Here is a 22,911-nt window from a genome sequence, read left to right as displayed (position 1 = left end):
CCCTCCGTGGGCCCCCACCGCTCCCCATTCTCAATGCCAGAACATCAGCTCCGATGGAAGGGCCATGGCAGGGAGTGTCCTCAGTTTTATTCCCCACGTTCTGCCCTGCACCCGAGCCATGCCTGACGAGTGCTTAGCGTTCAATAAATATTTTGGGGAAATCAGCTCCTGTAATACTTCACCATAATTGCTTGTCTGCATGCCCTCAGACTGTGGGCTCCCTAAAGGCAGGGTCTGTTTGGATTCATCGTGTCAACCCCAGCCTCAGCACAGAGATTGATGCATGGCAGATGATAAATAAATATCGTGGAATGCGAGAGTATACCACACCGCTATTAAAAAGAACAGTGGAGGGGCGCCTGGGTGGCACAGTCGGTTAAGCGTCCGACTTCAGCCAGGTCACGATCTTGCGGTCCGGGAGTTCGAGCCCCGCGTCGGGCTCTGGGCTGATGATGGCTCAGAGCCTGGAGCCTGTTTCCGATTCTGTGTCTCCCTCTCTCTCTGCCCCTCCCCCGTTCATGCTCTGTCTCTCTCTGTCCCCAAAATAAATAAACGTTGAAAAAAAAAATTAAAAAAAAAAAAAAAAGAACGGTGGAGGGGCACCTGGGTGGCTCAGTCGGTTAAGTGTCTGACTTCGGCTCAGGTCACGATCCCGCAGTTTGTGAGTTCGAGCCCCGTGTCAGGCTCTGTGCTGACATCTCAGAACCTGGAGCCTGCTTCCGATTCTGTGTCTCCCTTTCTCTCTGTCCCTCCCCCACTCATGCTCTGTATCTCTCTCTCTCTCTCTAAAATAAATAAACATTAAAAAATTAAAAAAAAAAAGAATGATGGAATGTTCCGTGTGATGGAATGGAATAGAACATCCAAGAATCATTGTCACGTGAAAAAGCAATGTCAGAATCACGTGTATAAGAGGCAATCTTTTTGGTAAGAAGAGGCTTAAATAAACCTTTATATTCATTTTTGCTTGTACATAAAGAAAACTCTAGAAAGATGCACAAGAAATTAATAAAAGTGATTACCTTTCAGAGAGACGACTGGGCAAGTGGGAGTCAGATGTAGGAGTAAGACTCGGCTTATATAATCTTCTACTTTGTATTTTGAACTCGAATGTATTACAGAATCAAAAAGTTTTTTAAAGGAAAATGAATATTGGTGGAAGGCAGAGGGGGGAGAAGAACAAACAGGGAGAGGGTTGGAACTCCAACCAGGGCCTAGCTGCCTTTGGTCAGTTACAACATACAGCCTCGAATCCAGGGCTGACAAGTTTGGATTCTGCCACAGAAGAAGGATGGGCATCTAAGAAATTCCCCAAGCCCACATGCTGTGGCCAAGACACCGAGTCTCCCAGGTGGGGCAAGGTCAGCTGGGGTTTTTTGGTTCTCCTGTATCCTAGAGGAGGATCCTGTGACCTGGGATGCTGGTCAACAACTGAACAGGTGTTTCTAACCCCAGAGGCTCAGAACTGGAGATAAACTATTAAGTCTGTGCCCGGCTCTGTGAATTACTATGTGAATGACTACACTTAAGGGTAGGTATTCCCCAGGGTTAACATCAAGACTTACCAGTTTCTCGACACTCTGGAGACCGCTCTCCTAAGCCCAACACTGACCCCAGAAAAGATCCCCCTCCAAGGATGGGCTGCAAAATGAACTGGTACAATTACTTTGGGGCTGTATTGAATAAAAGGCACCACAAACAGGCTCTATGACTCTGCAGTTCGAGTCTTACACACAGACAACCCTTACAGGTGGGCATCAGGGGACACGATCAAGGATTTTCTTTGTAGCATTGTTCGTAATAGAGAAAAAAATAAGTAAACAGAAAGAAAGAAAACAAAACAAATCTGGAAATGACCCAGATGTCCTTCTATAGAAAATTGGATAAATAAAATGGGATATTCAAACAATGGAATTTCACAGCAGTGAGAATGAATAAACTAAAACCACAGACATCAACTGGGTGAATCTCGAAAGCACATGGAAGATAACAAGCCACAGACGGAGACGTATGGTTGCCATTTCTGTAAAGTTCAAAAGCAAGCAAAACTAGCTGGTTTATCCTCACACATATTTGTCACTGATGCGTCTAGTAACAGCATGGAACAACAAAAAAACATACAAACAAGGGAATGATGAGCCCAAAACTTAGATAGCAGTTACCTTGGATGGGGGTCAAGGCTGGGGAGACGCAGGGAAATGCAGTAGGGACCAGACACACAAGGCAACTAGACAGAGTTGGGAGAGTCCAATCCTCCAGCTGAGTCGTGGGGCCACCGGCCATAATTGTATCATTACACTTTGCATCTCAGATGTATGTCACACGTATTCTTTTCACGACTCAAATATCCAAATTTTAAAATCACAACCACAGCCTGAGCTTTGGAGTCAAGCACACTCGAGGTGGAAACTTGACTATCTTCTCCACAGCTGTGTGACCTTCAGAGTTTCCATTGTCTCACCTGTACAGCAGGGATAATAACGCTTATCTCGAAGGATACTAGTTATGGACAGCCATTCGCCCTTATCCATGAGGGATATATTCCAAGACCCCTAGTGGATGCCTGAACCCACAGATAGTACTGAACCCTGTATATTACAGTATGTTTTTTCCTAGACATATCTACCTATGATAAAGTTTAATATACATATTGATAAATTAGGCACAGTAAGATTAACAGAAATAACTAATAATAAAATAGAACAATTATAACAATATACTGTAATAAGGCTTGTGTGAATGTGGTCTCTTTCTCTCCCCAAATCTCTTATTGTACTGTACCTACACTTCTCATGATGATGTGAGATGATAAAATGTCTACTTGATGAGACAAAGTGCCGGGAAGAGGCAGGCACTTCGAGTTAGCATTAGTCTGCTATTGACCTTCTGACATTTGTCAGGAAGATCTGCTTCTGCTCTGCCCTTTGACAGTGGGTAACTGAAACTGTGGATAAGTTGTGTCTAACTCGTGGTAAATATTCAATAAACGGTGGTTTGCAGGGGTGTTTGAAATCTGTTTGTGAATAAAGGCATCCCTACTGTAGGCTAAGGGCAAAATAAATGAGGACAAAAATGAATGAATGAATGAGCAAACAAATGAACTCATTTATTCTATCCCTATCTCTACATCTTCTCCCCTGGGTAAACTCTGGGACCCAAATGGCCTGGTTAACATTGTGGTCACTTCAAACAAAATTTATAATACAATTCTCACACCTACCCAGAGTCTCTAGAAGCAGGCAGCTGGCAAGCTAGCCCCACAAGGACTCGGCCTCCACTCTCCAAACTGAAGGAAAGATTCCTGCAGGAGGGACTCACTGTGTCCTCCCTGCCCCCACGGCACCTGGCACGGTTCTGGGCCCACACAGCTGCTCGCCGAGACAGCTGCTTTGAGGGAAAAGAGGCCTTTGGTCTGCAGGGAGCTCCCCAGACCTTCGCAGCCTTGGGCCATCACTCTCGAATCCATAGAAGTTTCCCCGACCTTACAGTCTCAGCTACGTTTGTCATACACACAAGGACAGCCCATGATTGGAGGAAATTTAAGTGGATTTCCAAACCCTGAAAAGAGGAGAGACTGATATCCTTAGGCCTTCTGAGAATCCCTGCCAGTCTCTGATTTGATGTTTTCCCCCCATTGCAGGCTGTACATCTGGGGCAGGGAATTACCTGTGGAATCAGGGGCAGAGATGCATACTTGAGGTCAGATCATCTTCAGCCTCTGTGCGATCTTGAGCCAGCACCATTTCTAGTATCGTCTTAGTTTTCTCCTCGATAAAATGGGGGTAGTGATTATTTCTTGCCTACTTCACAAGGGTGAAAAGAAGACAAAAGAAAATCATGACTATATTGGTGATTCGGAAACTATACAGCTCTATACAATATGGTGTAGAGAAAGAATACTGCCTTTGGGGTCAAGATACCTTGACTGGTTGGCTGGTTGGTTGGTTGGTTGGTTGGTTTTTAAGCTTCCAATTATGTACTGAGGCTTATTATATGCTATGCCCTGTTCTGAGCACTTTATGAATATTAACTCTTGCAGTTCTCACAACAGTCTTATGAATCAGGAGTTGTATTACCATCCCCATCAGACAGCTGGGGTAACTGGGGCACAGAGACGTTACGTAACTCGCCAGAGTTGCACACTAGTGTATTGCGAAGCTGAGATCCAAACCCAAGCCATCGGGTTCCAGAAGCGGGGCCGATAACCAGCTCTTCCATCTGCTACTTGAGAGTTTGGAAGCCTACCCCTGCCGTGTACTAATTCTCCTATCCCCCATTCATTCATTCCCCATGTATTCAGTAAGTGCTTACTACGTGCCAGGTGCTGCCCTAGGAAATTAAACAGACTGACATGGTGCTTACATTCCAGCGTGGGAGACGGGCCATACGCAAGGAATCCCGTAAGGTGTCTAGACAGGTAAGTTCAGTGGAAGAACAACAAAGCAGGTGTCTTAGCTTATACCGCAGACTGGGTATAAATAATAAGAAACAACAGAAACTTAGCTGTCACAGCTTTGGAGGCTGCAAGTCCCAGATCAGGGTGCCAGCGTGATCAGGTCCTGGTAAGAACGCTCTTCTGGGCTACAGACTGCCGGCTTCTGACTGTGTCTTCACACGGTGGAAGAAGTGAGCTGGCTCTCCAGGATCTCTTTTATAAGACCACTGGTGCCATTCGTGAGGGCACCACCCTCATGCCTTAGTACCTTCCAAAGGCCCCACCTCCCAATATCATCACGTTGGGGATTAGAATCCAACACATGACTGCGGGGTAGATGCAAACAGCAGGGCAAGGGGATACCGGATGCCCAGGAGCCAATGTTGTCATCTCTTTGGGCCTCTGTTCTCTTCCTGTAAAATGAAGATACCGAGGCCTGCTTTGCCTCAGGACGTCTACCTGATGCACAGACTGTAAAATGCCAATCCAGTGCAGGTATCGTATCATGTGTTGTTCTTCGCCTCTTTGCTCCCGTAGCACTGGGTTCCTACCTGTAGTTGGTATGTTCGCCGTTGTTTCGTAGTTGGCCATTCAGGTTTCCGTGTCTGTCAGTAAGCTGAATTTTTGAGGGCAGGAACAGATCCTGGTGCAGAGTAGGTATGAAATGGAAGCAGAATTATTCACATTAGTAATCGCTATTTAATGAGCCCATGCTAGTGGCAAACACTCATAGTAATGCTGAATTTAATCTTCAGTATAGAAGTGACTATCATCCCTGGTCCCAGAGAAGGAACAGAGGCTCAGAGAGGTAACTTGCCCATGGCCACCTGCCCGTGAGTGAAAAAACCACGATAGGAACTTGCATCTCTCTGACTCTAAAATCCACAATCGGTCACCAGCCCCATGCTGTCGCGGGGTGTTGTACCCACATGTACTCATTCACGCAACAAACGTTCCCCGAGCTCTAATACGTTCCAGGTGCTTTACATGGAAATGGATGAGGCAGATGGGGTCTCTGTCCACACGGAAGACAGAATGGATAACTTAACAAATACAAAAGATGGGCGCTGCTTCGATATGCTGGGTGTCCTGTCCAGGTGGTGGGGCACAGGAGGGTCTGTTTGAGATGGGGACTGCAGGGCTGAGCCCTGAGCAGTGAAAAAGAAGCTGGCCTTCAGCAGACCGTGGAGGAAGAACCAACAAAGACAACGAAGCTGACATAGGTACAAGGTGGGAATGTTCTCCAAGCCATAGGGCAGCCAGGGAGCCTACAGAGGCGTGACAAAGACAGACGGTAGGAAGCCGTGAGGTAAGAAAAGAAGTTGGACCCATACCATGCAGGCCCTCAGAGACGGCAAAAAAAGAGCACTGGGGAAGCGTGCAAGGTTTCCAGGCAGAAGAGTGTTGTGATCTGATTTGTGTTTTAGAAGAGATATTATTATTAACTGTTTCAGCAGCATCGGAGGGGCACCTGGCTGGCTCAGTCAGAAGAGCAGACGGCTCTTGATCCCTGGGTTGTTAAGTTCGAGCCCTACGCTGACTGTAGAGATTACTTAAAGAAATAAAATTTTTAAAAATAAAAATAATAAATAAGTAGCATTGGAAATGGCCAATAGTAATTATAACAATACATTTTTAATGCGTTCAGAGGAGAGAGTGAACAAAAGAGGGCAGGAAAGGTGGAGGTAGGTTGGGAGTGGAGAAGGTCGTTCAGCCAGCAAATGACTTTGGCAAGTGTTTGCCTTCGCCTTAGCTTCGGCTGAATTAAGCCTCATTCATCTTGTATATAATAATAATGGGCTGCAGATGGAAATAACTAAATCAATGTCCAGGGTTTCACTATGAGAGAGATCAGGTTTCTTCTGCCTCCTCTTTCCACTCCGAGGAAAGAGATGACTCAGAACCCTGGGGGAGAGGGGACCCACCTCCTGCCGTCTGGAGGAGGTATCTACTGAGCAGTTTGGAGAATGCTTCTTTAAGATCAGACCCTTCTCCCCAGGAGCAAGGCTCTTGATTTCCAGATCAGTTCAGTCTCTGCCAGAAGGTGGCCTGGGAACCAGGCCTTCTCTGGGTTCTTATTGTGTAGCCTTGGTTGCCGTGTGGGAAGTGGACAGACAAACCCAGCCGCAGCTCAGCTCCACCATCCACAAATTCATGAGTGAAAACAAGATCCCACGGAGCAATGGCAGAGCAAGGCCTTTGAGAGGGCATCCCACACCCCGCAGGTTCTCTGGGCGTCCTGGGTCCTGGCAGAGCCCTAGGATGTCTACACCGTCTCTCTTCTCCAATTTGGGTGTCTAACTGCCTGGTTTCTCCTTCCCATCCCCTTCACAGCTCCTAGCCAGTCCTCTTCTCCCTCCTAGAGGGAAACAGATCCACGTCTTAGGAAGCTAACAAGAAGCAAAGGAAAGAAAAGTCCAAGCAAGAGAAACTTTTAAGAAGCAAAAAGATTGTATTTCAAAATTTCTAGATAATTGAATAATCCCACTCATGCAAGTTACGAAGCATTATGTAAATTGTAATGCCAATCAGTGCACGGTCCCATTTCCTCCTCATCGTTTCCAACCCCAGCTTTTGTACCCCTAGAGCTGTTTGGGGGTGAGGTGATTCTGGCAGGACCCCCTGGGCTAATAATGCAAAGCTTGCAGAGTTGAATTTTCCAACTTCTCACTCCCAGGAGGGCACGGTTCTTACTTGGGCTATCTTCCCTCCTCGCCAGCCACAGGCCCCTTTCCCAAACCCTGCCACCCCCAGGACCCTCACCACCCCACCCCCACCCCCGCCACCCCCAAGATTTCCCTTTGTCCCAGTGACTGGACAGGACATTTAAGTACTTAGAGATGTTGGGGCAGGTTTGGGGAAGGGAGGAGCTGAAAATATACTCATGCTAATAGAGTTTCTTTATGCTAATGATATGCAAATACAGCTGATTTTTCTTTCTTTGGCCCCCTGGAGCCAAGAAATGACTTGTCTGTGTGCAGTGGACCGAAAAGAGGCCCAGAGAGAGAACTAGAGAGAAGGAAAGGGAAGAAAGAGAGCCTGAGAGCCCTGGAGGACACCCCACCCCCAGACTCAACTGACCCGTGGGCGAAGGACAGATGACAAGGCAGTCCAAGCCGCCTGGAGGGAGCTGCAGATTCCGGGCACGGAGCCGGAGCCAGGATGGGTAGGGGTGGGGGGGGAGTGTCTGCTGTGTCCTGAGCTTTCAGGACAGGTGCTATCTCCCTTCCCCCACCCTCCGTGGGGAGTGCCTCTCACCACCTCCCTCCACCTGTGTAGAGCTTGCCCCCCCCCCCCCCGCCACGCTATTATCTCCTACGATTGCTCATAAATGACAACACCCCCCAGCGGCCCGCCCAGCACTTGAACCCCTTCTGGCCAAGGTGGCTTGCCTGAGGATTAGCTCCTCTTTGGAGAGCCCACAATAGCCCTCCACGTCCTTTGTGCCTCTGTTTGCTGCAAATATTAAAGCTCTCTCCAGAAACCCATTACAGGCCGTGGGGACAAAGGCTTTCCACGGGTCTCCAGGACAGAGCCAGCACCAGGATGTTCCCAGCTACCGTACCTGCTGCCTCACCTGCCGCTTCTTCTCCAGTTACCCCCCGAGGGAAATAATCCACATTCACACCAGACATCTCTATGCCGAGGCAGTGGGCAGGCGGATGCAATGGTGCCCACACCCCACTTGCCCATCAGAGAGGAAGTGGGGGCTGGGCACGGGGGTGGGGGGTGGGGAGTCACAGGCGGTTGGAAGATGGAAGGATCTGGCGTGAGGGAGCCTCAGGGGGAGCCGAAGACACAGCAGCAGATGCACCGTGGCTCCTTTGCCCTCAGGCCTTCCCAGATGCTGTTACCTCTGCCTGGAACCTTCCTCCTTTCCATTCACCAGCCCTAATTTTCTGAGGCTAGTTTTATTCATCCCTCTGGTCTCAACTTAAACTTTGCCTCATCACCTCCTCCAAGAAGCCATCTTTGCTTCCCAGATTTAGGTCTCTCTCCTCAGTACTCGAGCCTGGTCATAAAAGTGCCTGCTGAGAGTCTGCTTCCCTGTCCCTCTGGTATCCCAGCCTCTGAGGTCCCCAGGGCAGTTCACTGCAGGGCCCACACGGGGCACAATGCCTAGAGCGTGGCAGAGAAACGAATGGTTGAATGAATTCAGCAGGTATGGGCCATGCCTGGGCCTTGAGTCCTCAGAATTATGACCAAAGTGATGCTCAGTCACGAAGATGCCTGGGGTGGGGAAGGACCAAGAATCTCTCACAGCCTTCTCTGGAGACCCCTGTCTAGTGACAAGTGCTAGGCTGAGAGTCTACCAACCACAAGACTTTGGGCAAGTCTCTGATCCATCCCCCAAACACTGAGCCTCAGTCCCCTCTTCTGGCAAATGGGAAGATGGAGAGAATGCTCCGGAAACAGCCAAGGAGTCAATGCCTGAACTGTTCCATGGGGAGATGTAAAGGACCCTGGCCTGGGGCAGGGGAACCACCTCACGAGAGGAAATGGAGTTCTTCGGGCGGGGTGCCGAGGCTCCAGCAGGCACCCAGCTGCCACCCCGTCACAGGAGCCGGGTGGAGATGTGGGGGTCCTGCTTCTAAGTCTGAGGGCAGAGTATGCGTCTCTGTGACCCCGAACCCCAGGAGGCAACCCTCCGGCCTGAGAGCAGCTGGCCCTGCTCCCCCACCCGCCCTTTCGGTCTCCTGGTTTCTGTAAGCAATAAACCTGGGCAGACCGGGCACTGGATCCGGCCCCTTAGTGCACAAGGTACTCGTTTCCCTTGCCTCATCTTCTTCTCCTATAAAACAGAAATAATAACAGTGCCGCCTCCGAGGGCTGCTAAGCAGCTTAAATGGGACGATTAAAAGATTTAGCCCTGCGGCCAGCGCCTAAGAAGTGCTCGACAAACACAGTCCATTGTTCCAGTCTGTCCCTGGACTCAGCCTCGCCTTGGTTTGGGGAAGCACAGAGGTCACCCTCCCATTTTACAGAAGGAGAACGCAGAGAGGTTCCGGAACTTACTACAGGTGATTGGTGACTCAGGAATAGGAGTCGGACAGACCTAGGGTGCCCCAGTTTCTACTCCCATTTCCTTGTAGTTTTGGACTTGAATCATTCTCTCATCACCTCATGTGTACAAGTCCAGGCCACCCTAGGAGACAGCGACAAAGGTTTCTCCCGTGTCCCTCTTAACTCCTTGGTAGTGCTGGGCTGTCGAAACCCTCAAAACCTAAATAGGGGGAAGGCAGACAGACAGCAAGACAGAAGCAGTTCCCTGATTGCTCCGGGCTCCCCAGAGAAACCCGAAGCGAGCTGAGGACACCAGCACCAAACAGGCGTGTCTGGGCGGTCCAGGTATCCAGCAGCGGGGAGCAGCGCCCAGGTGACTCTGGCAGCCACAGGAGCTCAGGGAAGATACCTAGCAGGCCTGGCGAGTTGGGCTGGGGACACTGATTCTGAGGCAGGAGCTTCCCCAACGGGACAGCCACCAGAGGCTGGGCTGCTCAGCTTGCCCACAGGCCTTGTGGTCCTACGGAAGGAGGCTCTTGGGGAAATGTGGCGCCATGTTGAAAGCTGGCAGCCAGTCCAACTCACTAGATGTTTCCCTGCAGAAACATGGAGGCAGGGGCGGGGAATGGGCACCCACAGGGAACGGGTTATCTCCACAGGGAGGAGAGTGACTCCGTAGAAGGGCATTTCATTCAGTCTTCTGAGCACCACTTCCTGTGCCCACCCAGGATCCCTGCACACCCTCCCCTCCCCTCCCCTCCCCCTTCGGGGATCTGAGCCATGCGAGTGTCTTTGGGCAAAACCCATACATCTGCAAAGCCACCAAGGTGGATGTCGGCCCCCGGTGGACACAAGGACAAAGGCTTTCCAGGCAGAAGGGACTCTCCACCTGACCTTCAGCTCAGGAAGGCAAGAGTCGTGCCCTTGTTCATTGTTCTCTTCCTCACACAGAGGCACAGAGTAGACACTAAACTGTATCTGAGGAACAGCTGAATGAACTGTCCTCAGAAAACACCAGGGTAGAAGCTTCCACGGCCTTCTTCCTGGACCCATGTCAGTACCTCACAGGTCCCTTCCTGCCGTCTCACCTCGGTCCTTTCTTGTTTAATCTCTGATTGTTAGGTCAAGAGTCTAATAAATAAGCCTCTCCAAGTTCTTGAATGGTGATAAGGCGTCCCCTCAGCCTTTGCTGGAATAAGCAATCCTAAAAATATCTTTCATCACTTCCTCGGCTCTCCTCTTGGCCCGTCTCCAAGCCCTTCCTCACATTTCCTCCTTGGACCTGAACCTGAGCATTCCTGGCTGGCTCTGCCGGGGAAGAGAGCTCTCCTGTGGAGAAGCTTGAGGTGGGGGTGGTGTGGGGGTGGGGACTGAGACGTGAGAGCAATTTTCCACTTCAAGGGCCTCCAGCCAGGAGACTGCCTTCCTGCCTGGGTTTCTGAAACTCTGCTCATTCAACCGGTCTTATCTTACTGCCACCAACCCAGACTCCTTCCTGGCATCCTGGGAGATTAGTCCCTCCCCGGCAGAGTACAGTGTGATGATCTCATGCCATAGCTTTTGGCTCCTGACCTTCATGGTTTCTCAGAACTTCTTTAGGGAGGCTGTTAGAATGCAGATTCCCAGGCCCCATCCTCAAAAATTCCGGCTGGGGTAAAGCTCAACCAGCTTGTTCTTAACAAGAACACCAGGTGCTGATGGTCCAGAACCCCGTCCATGGGCCACCTCTCCAGGAGACCAGAGGGTGGAACAAGAGGTGGACGGCTCCTGCAAGGAAGCAGAGGCCTGATGTCGTTGCCCACGGCAGGCAGGAGGCAGATGGAGAGATGGGGCAGGATACCAGCCAGGACCTTGGATCTAGCCACCATGGGAAAATGAAACCCTCTCCCACCATTCCCCCAACTCAGGACCCAGAGAAGCAAGAAGTCGGAGAGGGAGAGGCGGATAAGCCCGAGAGAAGAGAGAGATGACACGGCCTGGCCGGGCAGCTTCTGTAGTGACAAAGGTTTCGCTGGGTGCCAGGGCACCAAACAGGCAGAGACTGGATGCCTGGTTGACAGGGACATCTGATGGCTGGATAAGGGGGCAAGGGCGGGCAATGGTCCGCTTCCACACTGGGTGAGTGGCCCCTCAGTGACCTGTCAGGTTGTCCAGCTGCCCTCCTAGTCTCTGCCTCTGTCTTTTAGGACTCATTCCAACAGCCCGGCTCAAGGCTTTTGAGCTTCCCCAGCCTAAACGCGAGCAGAGAACACTCCCCCGTTGCCCCTTCACCCCATCTCTTCGCGGGACCCTTCCGCAGTCCTGCACTCCAACCCCTAGATTCAACCAGGCTCCGGGCGAACTTGCTGCACCCTCCCCAGCCGCACATCAGGGAGCTCTAGGGGGTCCCAGGCAGCATGGGGTTCAGGAAGCCTGGCCCGGGAATTCTGGCTGTGCCACTAGCAAGCAGTGTGAGCTGGGGCAGGCTCCTGGCATTTCTGATCTCTGGATTCTTCGTCTGTAAAGGGAGCCCAGAGTGTCTGTAAGGATCAAACCATGAGATACACTGTGAGGAGGAGCCTAGTGTGAAACACTCACTCCAAATGTTCTCCATGCTCCTGCCATGGTCATGTCTGGGGGAGAAAAATGAAAGGAGACGCCTACTCAGTTTCTCTGGTGCTCAAGGAGGTGAATTCCAAATAAAGATGTCCTCGCCATTGCTCCTTCTGCGTGGTGGCTGGCACTCTCTGGAAAGGGAGAGCTTGACCAATCAAATAAATGCATGCTCTGTTGACTAGACAGCTGGCCTGGCCTCGTCACTGGCCTTCAGACAGCCTCCCTCCGTAAACCCCAATCCTAAACAACTCCGAAGTCTGCAGACTCCAGCCCAGGCCAAGTTCTGCCATCAGTGCCCAAACCAGGTCACCTGTCAGCCCTCTCTCTCCGCAAAGGCCCCCCCCCCCCACCCACCCAAGAGCAGACTCTAGGCCTTCCTGTTTAAGCCCAACCTCAAATGATCAAGTTCCAAAGAATTGAAATGCCGTGAAAGATACACCACGCAAACCATCCTGAAGCTCGTCCCACTCTGGGGCCTTAGAGGCTCCTGACGGTTGTACAACATCAAGTGAGGTCACGGTGGCCCAGCACGGAAACTCAGGGTCAGGGGGCGTTCTGGTTGGTGGCCTGCCAGTGACAGTGTTCATTGCTCATATTCAGCAGCTTTGGTGAAGAAGAGACCCTCCCCGGCAGTGCTGGCCACTGGGAAAGACCTTTCTGCTCACAGCCCAGTGACAATACAAGGAACTGGGGTGTTTTGCAATACTTTCTACTTTCCAGAGCACGCTGAATGTTAGAGCTGGAAGGAGCCTTGGGGACCGTTTCATCCCACATCCCCTTCACATCTCCACTTTTACAGATGAGGAAACAGGAAGTGACCTACCCAAAAGCACCTTGGGAGGGAGGGGCAGAGCTAGAATCCAGACTTACTGGCACCCTGCTCTTACTCTGAACCCCACTGGGAGGGGGACAGGACAAGGGGCTAGGAAATGTACACAGTGCTCAGCAATCATCTTTCGTTTCATCTTCTCTAACCTGTGAGGTAGGTGTTCTTAGTAGCATTTTAGGTGTAATCTTGTGGGAGGGGGCTCAGAGGGGTTAGGGCGCTGGCCTAAAGTTTCACAGCTGGTGTATCTGGAGCTCTGTCCCTGGGAAGCCAATTAGGACAAACTCTACTAGAGACTTGAGTTCTTCCAGTTTATCTGGGCTTAAGGGAAAAGGGCCCCTTGCCTCCCAGGCAGGAGTACAATAGTGGGCATCGTGGTGGGAGGTGGGAGGGAAACTCGCCTCCTAAATTCTTACCCTCACAACCTCCTGAGGGGACTGTTCCCAAGGTTATACAACTACTGGAAGTTAGTGGCAGCTCTTGAGATCAGGCCAACATGAAGATCTTCTGTTCTTACGCAGTTGCCTTTCTCTGTAGCCCTCCACCTTCATATAAAAGTCCCATGATGGGGACAGCTGCCGCAACCCAGAACTTAGTCATTTACTCACGCATTCATTCAACAAACTCCTACCGAGTGCCAGTCATGTGCCAGGCAGTGTGTTAGACGCTGAGAATGCCAAAGTGAATAGGACAGCCCAGCAGAGCCAGACGGGCTGGGTCCACCCTGGCCCTTGAAAGATGGGCCACCAGCTTATATTCGAATTGACCGCTAGCCTATATTCGAATTGGAGAGACAAACAGGCCAACAAGGAATTTGTTGTTCATTGTGCTAGGTGCCATGATAAGGCTGTGCAGAGGCTCCAGGAGCCCAGAGAGGGGCACCTGGTTGTGCTGGTGGATGACAGAAGGAAAAAGTAGGCGGAGTTCAGAAGAATGTATAAATATAAGCCCCGCAAAGAGAAGAAAGGGCATTCCAAGAAGCAAGAGTAGATAGCATGAGCAAAGGTGTGGTGACACAAGTAGCCGGGCATGAATAAACTGTACCTGCTTAGAGAAAGATCTGGAAGGGTGTGTGCTTAGCTGCTAAGGCTGGTTATCTCGGGAAAATTAGATTGTGGAGGCTTTTGCTTTCTTATTTGCACATTACTATTTTGTTTGAAATTTTCACGATGAGCAAGAATTACTTTCATAAGCAGAAAAAAATAATACACAAGGAGATAATGTTGCGTGTGTGATGGAACTTTAAGAAGCATGGTGTTTGAGGAGCATGAAATCGGAGGGGGAAACATAGGGAGCTGTCGAAAGTCTCCAGGGCCTGGAGAAGCGGTGGGTCTGATTGTAGGCCCCAGGCAGTGGCTGGAGTGCTCTTTAACTTGGTGAGTCCTTTCCTGGGATGCCGTAGGGCAGCCCAGGGGGAATGTCCATCAACTTGAGCTGATGTATTCGCACCGATCCTGGGGTGCTGCTGCCCATCCCCCCCACCCCCAGCTAAAACTCCCACTTTCCGTTAGGCTGGGACCAGGCTGAGGTGAACCGAGGGGTGGTTTCACTGGTAAGCATCAACGGGTCCCAGGCTCCTAACTGGGGTTTCTCTCTGCCCCTGTCTCTGTTTTACCGCCTCACTCTCCCAGCATGAACTTGAGTTAACCTGGTGAAGGACAAAATGCCTGAAGCTCTTTGAAGGTCATTTACAAAAAAAAAATATTTTTGATCTTATTGACCTTTCAAAGGAGTTTTCTACAGAGATCACTTTTCTTTTAAACACCCTCAGTATTAGTAAGAGCTTCCTCTATTTGTCCTTTGCCAGAGAAGGAGGAAGTGATATATAACTTGCAAACTATAATTCAGGTGAATCAATCAAACGCACACATATTTACAGTTTCTTCATTCAGTGGGGACTGTAGGAAATGGTTGCAATTTGAGGGACACCAACAATGTCCCCAGTCCAGAAAAACTTCTTCACTGCTGTTTGAAATTTTATTTAAGGGTTAGGCACTTCTCACCCTCTCCCTATAGAGGGTTTGTTTGTTTTTGTTTTTTTTTTTTCCTTCTTCTTCTTCTTCTTCTTTTCCCCTATGACAAATGCCCTGGAAAAGAAAGGTTGGGAGTTAGATCCCAATAACTTAACTCAAGTTTGTTGGTGCATATTTCCCTCTGTGGGGATCACAGTCCGAGATGGTATTATCTACTGCTTACACGGCTCAGAAAGGGGATGGAGCACCCGGGGACAGGGGGATGAGGGGAGGAGTCCAGCCCACTTAGCCCTCCCTCCAACAACCAACTCCTGATGAAAGGACCAACTTGGATTTCCCTTCAGGTCCAGCAGGAGGGACTTAGAGCGATTTTCTAGGTCTCTTAGACTCCACGTACCATTTCCCATGTCCTACCAATGCCTAAAATGCCTTTGCCAAAGTGTGTGCCTCTCAGTTTAGGGGATTGGCAGGGCGGGGGGTTCAGGGGAAATCAGAGAACCCCAAGCCAACGGAAATCTTGGTACAATCCTAGAGCCTGCTTTTACTCAGAGATCTGGCAAGGTTTGGGCGGTGGGGTACTTTCATACTATGAATGAACCTGAATGTAGAGCGTAGTGGGATAGGTCACTCACACGCACTTTTGAGGAAATACACAATTCTTCGATGACTCTTCTGAAGCTGCTCCCATCTGGTCTGCTCTCTTCCCTAATTGCTGTTATTTGGGGTTTTCTGGCAGCTACCTTTAGGTCTTTCAAAAAACATACCATTCCGTCCCTCCTCCCTGTTCCTGCCGGCACAACATTATTGTATATCATCAAAGTGTTGAGCCTTCAGTGCTATATCTATGGGTTGAGTCTAATAATGACTAAAAATCTATGATGCCTTTTTCGAGAAACGTCGTGCCCACTGAGCACTGCCGAGTGAGGCCTTCAGGTCCCCGTGGGGACGCGGTCAGGGCTCCCTGTCCTTAGGGAGCCTCATGGGAGTCGGAGAGGCACAGGGCTGGGCAGCCTATCAGGGCCCCGTTGGGAGATAAAAGCGAGAACAAGTCAATACCCAGTGGAGGCCGCAGCTCCGCGGAAGGCGGTCCAGTTACAGTGTAACTGGCTATCAGTTATCTAATGTAAATGGCTGGTTATCAGATCCTCTGGTTTGGGGTAGGGAGGTGGAGGAGGGCGTGAAGAGGGCAGAACCCTAAGTGAGCAGAGTGGGAAGAAGCTATGAAATGGGGGCCGGGGGTGCCCAGAAGGGCAGTTTGCAGCAGAGAGGAGGCCCGGGGAGCTGAGAAACCTCGAGCGCCTCACAGGTCTCGGTGGGCTCAGCCCTGTTTACCTTCAGCTGGTCAAGGACAAACAGAATGGGCGTGCTGAGGTGTTGATCATGCCCTTGTAAACACAGCTTCCCTGCATTTAATGAAGATTAGATTTGGGGATGTGGTTTTGGGTGGTTTAAGTAAAAAAGGTCTGAGGGGCACCCGGGTGGCTCAGTCAGTGAGACGTCTGACTCTCGATTTTGGCTCAGGTCATGATCTCACAGTTTGTGAGTTTGAGCCCCACATCCAACTCTGCGCTGACAGGGCAGAGCCTGCTTGGGATTCTCTCTGTCTCCCCCTCTCTCTGTCCCTCCCCTGCTCCCTGGCTCTCTCTTAAAATAAATACATAAACTTTAAAAAAAGTAAAAGTCTGACTTTATATAACATAGACTCTTTCCCAAAGAATGTGGAGCCATCATGCTGAGGGAAAGAAAGCTTCCCAAGAGTACTTATTGTATGATTTCAATTCTACAAATGAGGTTATAGAATGGGCAAAATGAATCTGTGGTAGAAAAATATCGGGACAGTTGTTGGGTGGGGGTGGGGAGGGAATAGTGGAGAGGGGGCATGAGGGAACTTTCTGGAGCCATCACCAAGTTCCGTATCTTGACAGGTGTAGGCATTTGTCAGCACTCATACATGGTACATTTGAGATTCATGCATCATCACGTGTAAAACTCAAAAGAAGTAACTGCAAAGGATATTGAATTCTTGTTAATGCTATGATGCTGAAGTGTTGGCCAAATGGGTACTAATGTCTGCACCTTACTTTAAAATACATCCAAAACTACGAGGGGCGGATGGATGGAGAGAGGGATGGAGAGCTGGACAGACGAGGGATAAAGCACGAGTGGCAAAATGTTCATGGTAGAATCTAGGTCTATGGTGCTCGCTGTAGAAATCTTTCACCTGTTCCGTAGGTTTACAATTGTCATGATCGAACATGGATATAAAGAGAACCCAATCATCGCGGCATCATCCTAGTTCCTTAGGACCCTCTCAGCCCTCTCCAAGCCCTCTCCAAGCCCAGGGTCTTGCTTCATTCAACTTGGTGGCTTCTGACTGAGCAGAGAGGCAAGGCACCCCTCTTAGCACTTGTCGCGTGACTCCCCCCCCCCCCCCCCCCCCCCCGCTCTGTCACCTGAGTTCACTTCCCCGGGCAGACCCAGTGACCTGCTGACCACTCCAGATGTCGTGGGCCCGCCGGGCACAGGGAAATGCTGCATCTCACAGACTCCTCACCACTTCCCTGTTCTAAGGACCAAGGAATCTGCTTCCTTGGTAACTGTTTGGCCGGCAGGCAAGCAGCCCCTCTCTGCTGTATTCCAAGCCCAGAATCTCTCTGCCTCTCCCATTCCCAGGCACAGAAATCAGTAAGGGCTATAGTTCCTCTGCACCTCTTACTTCGCTCTTTTATTGCTTTTCTTTCCGCCCGGGCTTGAAGATGTTCCCCAGTAGGGACTTATTTATCCAGCTGCCTCTGGGCGAGTCCAGTTTAAGGGTCTCCCCACCCCCACCTTCATCCCCACAACCAGAGAGCTAAGCCTTTCTTTGACGCTTGTGACGACTGCCATACTTCTTTCAGAAGGTTCCACGCTGTTCAGTCTCTGATTTAAGATTCTCACCCCAAACAGTTCTCCTTTGTGTCTAACTTAAATCTTGCATGCTGCTTTTCTGTAGAAGCCAGCGAATCCTGGGGCCTGGGTCTGTGGCTCTCGGCATGTGGGTGTTCTCATGTCGGGTGTGCAGGGTGTGTTTGTATAATTGGTGGGGCAGCAAAAACAGGGGCACTGGGGTTAAACCAACCTTTCTTCCCCACTGGCCCTTTATCCTGAGCTCCACCCAAGCACCTGGTATGGCTGACCCACTCGAGGTGAAAGAGCAAGGCCCCATCCCCCCCCCACCCATCACCAGTCTCACTGGGCTGAGGACTTCCCAGGGGCAGCCTGGCGAGGTCTGCCCCAGCTGGTTAAGCGGCCCACCCAAGTTTACACAATGCCCTCTTTTCAACGTTGCGCTCAGTGTCCAACGCTTCCTGAGCATAAGTCAAAACACGTCGTTTTTCAGCCTGGCAGGGTACAGACGTGAGGACACAGGCTAGAAGGCAGGAACCTGGAGGTCTGGTGCAAGCCTGGGTATTTCCCAGCTGTGAGTAACGCATCCTCAGTTTCCACACGTGTAAGACGGGGATGAGTAGCCCGTCCACATCACAGGACACGGCCAGCAATTAGATAACGCATGTGCACACTTCCTATAAACCCTAAGTATTCAGGGGCTCCTGGGTGGCTCAGTCGGTTAGGCGTCCGACTTCGGCTCAGGTCATGATCTCACGGTTCGTGGGTTCGAGCCCCGCGTCGGGCTCTGGGCTCACAGCTCGGAGCCTGGAGCCCGCTTCGGATTCTGTGTCTCCCTCTGTCTGCCCCTCCGCTGCTTGCACTCTGTCTCTCGCATTATCTCAAAAATAAACAAACATTAAAAAAAATTTAACCGTAAGTATTCTGCAAATGCAAGGAGTCATTAAAGCATTATTTTTTCTCAACCTCCATTAGTGGCACAACTACATATGTCACCTGCCTGCCATTCCCAGGGAGACTATCAAGGACAGCCTACAAGTTACCAACCCACAGGGTGCTTTCCTGACCCTAAAGACTCCTAACTCTTCCCCGTGTCTTCTCAAGCAGGAGGGCTCACCTTCACTGGGGACCTCCATCATGAAGATTCTGCTGTTAGAGATGTGGAGGGCTGGACGTCCCAGCTGACCCCAAACTGGGATCCAGAGTCTGGGTGTGTCTGATGAGCCCATGAATCAGAAGCCCTCCAGACCTCTCTTTGCAGGAGAGAAAGAATCTCTGTGGTCAAGTCTTTGGGACAGAGAAGGAGAAGCCAAGAGATGGGCCTCCATTGGCCCTTTGCAAGCCGAGCCCTGGGAATCGGTCCAGCCCTTACAGTGCTGGGTGCGGGTCTACAAGCAGAAGCTGGAGGGGACTGCGTCCTCATCACACTCAGGCCCGTGTGTGTGGTGAAAGCTAAACCCCAATACAGTGGAGAGAACCCTACTACCGCGGATTCCAGAACAGAAGAGTTTTTCTCCAACAGCCCTAAACAGTCTTAAGGTGAACAGTCCAGACTGATGGAGCCCTCAGCCTCGTGAGGTCATTGGTGGGCTCAGGTCCTTTCCACGCGTCGCTCTCCCATTTGCCAGGCCACTGTCATCATGCACAGTGGAGGCCGGGTCGCCAGCATGGCATGGGAGGTGTGCCCAACACTTTGAGGCCACACCCGGAAGCGGCCCCCGCCCCTCATTCTCCACTCCACTGCTGAGGGCTCGTCATGTGGCCACACCTCACCGCAAGGAGAGCTGGGAAATGGAGTCCAGCTTGCCTCCATGTGTCCCGCTGTAATACTGTCCCCAGTGGTAGACAGCAATAGTATCCCGGACCACAGCACCACCAGGGCTGGGCCAACACAACGTGACACAGATTGGAGAAAAGCCACCACCCGCACTTCTGTGTGACACGTGACGAGGATGTCAGTTACATTGTGCGCTGAGACCGTGGGGCCTGAAGGGATGGAGCTCTAGGACACAGCCCGGAATTCTCAAGGAGGGCCCCTCTCTCCGTGACTGGTGGACAATAGACAGCAAGAATGAGTTTGGAGCAGAAAACCCCAGAGACACCCAGAGCCTCCCAAGGCTGACCATGGGAACCTGCAGCCGAGGAAGGGACCCAGGCTCTGAGTCAGAGGCAGGGGATGCAAGCCAGCAAATTGTGGGAAGATCACAATACCATGAGCTCACCACCTGATAGGGTGTGGCTGTACCTAAAGCCCACTCTAGAACCCTTGGGCCCTCCCAGAGCATGGCTGAAACCACAAGAAAGAAATGATTCTTCTAACTGCCCTGGGACAGGACCCAGGATGAGGGCATTCAGTCAATGGTAAGCACTTGCGTTAGTATGCCGAGCACATTTTGGTCCTAAAAGGACACAATAGAAGCAGAACACCCAAATCCTATGCTGCAGGAAGGTAGCTTCTTGTAAACCATTAGAGCCAAATCCCAAACAGCCCATGGTCAGGTATCTAGCTTCAGTTATCACCGGAGAGTAGTATAGGAGCATAGATGCAATCAGAGCAAACAGGGCAGGCTTCATGGAGGAGGTGTGGCTTGAGCTGAAGGACTGGGACAACTGAGAAGGGAAGGGAGAACATATCAAGCCGAACGGGGAGGCGGCGTGAAAGAAAGGACAGTGGGGGGGGGGGGGGTACTCGGGAGCTTCCCTGTGTGTTTCACGCGTTACCTTGTCTTACTTGCCCAGTGTCGCTCTGACGTGGGTGTTATCATGATCCGCATTTTGCAGAGGAGGAAACTGAGAGCTCAGAAAAGTTCAGGAACTTGCCCGTAGGCACACAGCTTGTTCCCGGGGAGCGTGAGCCGATCCCATGTGGCTCTGGTTGACGGGTCTGCTCTCAGCCTCCTTGCCAGGGCCAGCAGCGGCGTCAGAACCTCCCAGGCAAACTTGCCGCGGCCCTTGGCAAACAGCCCTAACGGTCACACCACAGGCTGATGAGCCCCTGCTGCTTCTGAGCTCCCCGCTCAGTGGAGAAGCCTGGGTTCTGCCCACAAGCCTGGCGCCCTGCCTGCCCCCTGAAGATGTCTTCAGTGGGAATCACAGCCAACAAATGTACCAGCAGGATGAGACAAGCTAAATGCTCAAGAGGCTCCCAGGGAACAATGCCGCTCTGTGAGTAGCCGGGGCTGGAGCGCGTCCCTGGAGCACTGACAGGAACTAGCCCCAGCCGACCGAGGCGTCCCCAGGACTCCTCAGGACCTACTCACGCTGGAGCCTGCTCTCTGCACTCTGGGGGTTAGGAAATGCCCTTCTAGAACCTTTGGACCCCAGAGCCACTCAGCCAGCTTCTGTCATACCCACCCCTGCCTGCTGAGACCCAGAAAAGCTGCCCAAGCTGAAGTCCCAGAGTGCCATCCCCTAATTCCCTCATACTGGGACCACGTTCTTAGGAAATTCTGTGCACAGCGGGCTCAGGCCAGTCAGGCTGAGCAGCCTAAGGGACCCTGAGTATGTCCCCGGCTGCAGCGCAGGCTCGGTCCCCACCCCGAGTGGACAAGCCCCTTCTCCAGGGCTGAGAACCTAATCCCCGACCATGCTCTCACCCCCGCCTTAGTCCTTTATGAATAGCGTGGGGCAGGGGGTTTGCTGGAAGGAGGGAGAGGGAAGAATCATGGTGCTAAGCACCCTGACCTTGGAAGGTTAAAAAACAAAACGAAACGAAACAGAAAAACAAACTGCAATAGGAGGCTTATTTGGGAGAGGGGCGCTGACAGAGTCCTAGACTTGTCCCCCAAATAGCCCCTGGGAAAGGACTCAGGGTAGACACGACCTCCCTTGAACGGAGGGTAGCTGCACCTGTAAGACTGTTCTTGCAAAGGCTCGTGTGAGTCTAGTGCGAGTCTGACACTAAAGAGTCCAGTTTATTCCTCAGGCAGGAGGGCTCAGGACCTGCAGGGTCAGTGGGGTCACCCCAACCCACCAGATGGCCAGCTGCATCAGGAGCAGGTGAAGGACCACAGGCAGAGGGTCACCGGGGAGGATGGGGGCGAGGAAGGGTGTATACGTGCCCTGAGTCCCACTCCCTCTTGGAAGAGCACCCCTGCTGTTGTTCAGCACCCACACCACAGATGTTCACACTCCCAGTCACGCCCTCTCTCCTGGGCACGTCCCAGAGGCAAAAGGGGACCGTGGGGGCCGGGGCTCCAAAGCCCAGGTGCAGGTGATACAGTGATGGTCTTGCTTTACCACAGCAGCTCGGGAGAAGAGCCTTTCCCGAATCCCTTCTGCCAACTGGCTGCATCCCGGGAGGCTGTGAGGTCAAGACCTGTGGGAAGAGCTCACCATTCCTGGTCCCCTGGGACAAGGGAGCAGGGGCACTCGTTGTGCAGGGGGAAGAAGGGTGTCCGTCGGGGTGAGGTTGAAGCCGTCGGGCATCGGAGAGCCGATGGAGAGAAACAGTGGCCACGCAGCACACAGTCGGGGGGGGGGGGGGCATGTGTGTGCCGGAGGGAAAGGACCTTACCTTATGAAAGCACGTCATTTTTGCCGTGTGTCCCCTTTCACAGATGAACAAACCGAGCCTCGGAGAGGTTAACGCTTTGCCCAAGGTCGCACGACTAGCAGACCCAGAGTCAGGGTTTCACCATGAAGACTGTGTTCTTCCCAGTATACCTTGATGCCTCCCAAGGGCAGGCGATACGGTCCCTGACAAAGAGCTGTCAGGGAGACGACACCTCGGGGACCTAGGACACCCCCACTCCTGCCAGCAGTGGGACTCAGAGAGCACAGCCATGGCCCTGGGAGAAGAGAGGCCTGTGTGATGGGGATGGTGGGTGAGGAAGTTGGAAGCACTGGACCGGGTATTGGGGGGCAGGTACCTTCCATTCTTGCTCTTTCCTGGAGGACGAGAACCGGGAGAGGGGACATGGGAAGGCTCATTTCCTTATGACTCTCCCAAGGTCACAAAAACCACACCTTCTGCCCCAATTCTCTTGCAGCCCAGGCTAGGCCGTGGAACCCACGCTTCCCAATTCCGTGTTTCTCCAGCTACCACACTGTTCCCCGAATTGTGGGTCTCGACCCTCCATACCTCACCCTTAGAGGCAGCCCCTGTACTCAGGTTAACGTGTGCCTGGCTTAAGGCCCCAGAGCAGATTTACGGCCAGGAGGCCATCAGTCAACATTAATAGCCTGGAACT

This window comes from Prionailurus bengalensis, chromosome E4 (assembly GCF_016509475.1).
Source record: "Prionailurus bengalensis isolate Pbe53 chromosome E4, Fcat_Pben_1.1_paternal_pri, whole genome shotgun sequence".
Classification (NCBI taxonomy): domain Eukaryota; kingdom Metazoa; phylum Chordata; class Mammalia; order Carnivora; family Felidae; genus Prionailurus; species Prionailurus bengalensis.
This window is presented reverse-complemented; position numbering follows the sequence as displayed.